We start from the raw sequence: 2,500 nt of genomic DNA on the forward strand, positions 1-2,500 counted from the left end.
TCCGTTTCAACTTGTCTCGCGAGGGTGGTTTCGGGGCCAGCAGGAGAGCTCGTCGGGGTAGCAGGCCCTGCAGCCGTGGTCACCGCCAAACCCCCACAACTCGAGCAAGTGAAAAAAAAAGTAACAAATAAGAAAGGATCGTCGGCTTGGGGGTACGCCCGTTTCCGTTTCAACTTGTCTCGCGAGGGTGGTTTCGGGGCCAGCAGGAGAGCTCGTCGGGGTAGCAGGCCCTGCAGCCGTGGTCACCGCCAAACCCCCACAACTCGAGCAAGTGAAAAAAAAAAGTAACAAATAAGAAAGGATCTCTGTCGGCTTGGGGGTACGCCCGTTTCCGTTTCAACTTGTCTCGCGAGGGTGGTTTCGGGGCCAGCAGGAGAGCTCGTCGGGGTAGCAGGCCCTGCAGCCGTGGTCACCGCCAAATCCCCACAACTCGAGCAAGTGAAAAAAAAAGTAACAAATAAGAAAGGATCGTCGGCTTGGGGGTACGCCCGTTTCCGTTTCAACTTGTCTCGCGAGGGTGGTTTCGGGGCCAGCAGGAGAGCTCGTCGGGGTAGCAGGCCCTGCAGCCGTGGTCACCGCCAAACCCCCCACAACTGTTGGGCGCCTACCTGCGCGGGGCAGGAGGACACTTTCCGATTTCAAATCTCCGTTTGCCGAGTCCACCCCGAACGCACGCGGGCGGGCGGGTTCGCATCACCCTTCGTCACAAGGGGCGAAGCCCGTTCCACCGTCTCGTCAGTAGTGCCGACCGGTCTGTGATCGACGAGGGGAGCCACACCAGGTCCGGCCCTGCTGCTTGGCGGCACCGCGTCGTCGGGAGCTCGCGACAGACGGAGGGTTTCGGTGTACTCTCCAGCCACGGGAAACGAAGCCGGTGATGCAGGCGCCGGTCTTTCGCTCCCAAATCGGCTGGGTTTACATCGTTGCTATCTAGTCACGCTCCCTTCAAACCCGACGGGGTACCTATTCCCCTCACCCGTCTGTGCGTATACAGCCTCTTTGCACTTGCGGGATGGGGGGTGGTGGTTTAAAGACTCTCGAGTTGCCGCCCGTCGGTCTCCGAGCTCCGTGCAGTAGTGATCCCCAGCGAACTGCCAGCAGGGCGAACGAGCGATCCCGCTCTCGGTCGGGGCGCCTGGCGTCGATCGGTGGTCGGTGGCTTGCGGGCAAGCTGCGCTGTGAGTGTGGGAACGAGTATGACGAGCCGTTGCCGCGACTCCCAGTCCACCTCGGCGGTGGCTGGGCCGGGCGGGCGTCTGCTCGGGCGAGTGCCGCCCCCGCCTCCTCGCAGGAAGTCCGCTCGCCGACACGCCGCCACGTGCACGCGTCAGTGACGCTGCCGAACCGATGGCCGGTGCCCGTTCCCGCCTCTGCTTTTCCTAGGGCAAAGCTGCTGCACGCCTCGTGATACTAGGCGGGCGACATGGTGGCGGTGATCCTGCCTCCGTCGCTGCGGTGCGTTGGGGCACGCATCGCCTCTTGGGCGCCCTGTCCTCCTCCCCCCAATAGACGTATGTTTCTGCGGGCCGCACCAGGATGGTGCTCCCCATCGCTTCACGCCACCCTGCTCCGCCCGCACGCCGGCGTGCAGGTGGCTGTAGCTCAAGGTGGGGAGCGTATGTGCGGTCCGGGTCGCTTTCCTCTGGCGAGGGAGAGACCTAAAACAAACTCAGACAACTCTTGACGGTGGATCACTCGGCTCGTGCGTCGATGACGAACGCAGCTAGCTGCGAGAATTAATGTGAATTGCAGGACACATTGATCATCGACACTTTGAACGCACTTTGCGGCCCCGGGTTCTTCCCGGGGCCACGCCTGTCTGAGGGTCGTTTGGCAATCAATCGCACTCGCCTTGGCTGGCGAGAGCGCGGCTGGGGTGTCGCAGAGGACCCGTCCTCTTTGTCCCCCTAAGTTCAGACTCCGGAGCCCTCCGGCGTCGGAGCGCTTGGCCTTTCCCCCCCACCCTGCACATTCCGTTCGTCAGGCTCGACGCCATCCCCCCGCCGGGGAGCGCGGCCTGGCGTCCGTCTGTGTCGTGGCAGTGGGGCCAGCACGGCTGTCACCGGTCCCAGAATGGCTGTCGGTGGTTCACACTGTGTGTGTGTGCCAACCCTCCTGGTCTCTGGGACACGGAGCTGCCACGAAGTGTTGAGCCTCCAGTGGGGGGTCTGCCTAAGCTCTGCACGTCCGCATTGGGTCCGTCTCTCGGTTGGCTGGCAGTGGAAAGAGTGAAGGGAGCCGCGGAGGTCCGGTGCTGGTGCGCCGCCGGCCTGACCGTGGAGCTCGCCGGTTTGACACGCTGACACCGACTCGATGGTTGATCGATTGAGAGTGCTGGGAGCTGCAGGCCGCCCGCTGCTGCAGCCGCCCGTCTCGTGGTTCGTCCTCGGCCTTAAGTGGCCGGCGGGGCGTCTGATCCTGTCTCCCCTGCTGGCGCCGAGTGCCTGGCCGAGGGAGGAGGTTTTCGTCGAACGCTGTGACTTGGACGGTCGCACGCGCG

General features: G+C 63.7%; 1 non-coding gene across 1 annotated transcript; it reads left to right on the forward strand.

Annotated features, from left to right (window-relative positions):
* Positions 1–1,675: 1,675 nt before the first annotated feature.
* Positions 1,676–1,829, forward strand: LOC140474380 (5.8S ribosomal RNA). Its single transcript, XR_011959068.1, has one exon. It is a non-coding gene; the product is annotated as a 5.8S ribosomal RNA (ribosomal RNA).
* Positions 1,830–2,500: the final 671 nt, after the last annotated feature.

The sequence above is a fragment of the Chiloscyllium punctatum genome, unplaced genomic scaffold, assembly GCF_047496795.1.
Source record: "Chiloscyllium punctatum isolate Juve2018m unplaced genomic scaffold, sChiPun1.3 scaffold_969, whole genome shotgun sequence".
Classification (NCBI taxonomy): Eukaryota; Metazoa; Chordata; class Chondrichthyes; order Orectolobiformes; family Hemiscylliidae; genus Chiloscyllium; species Chiloscyllium punctatum.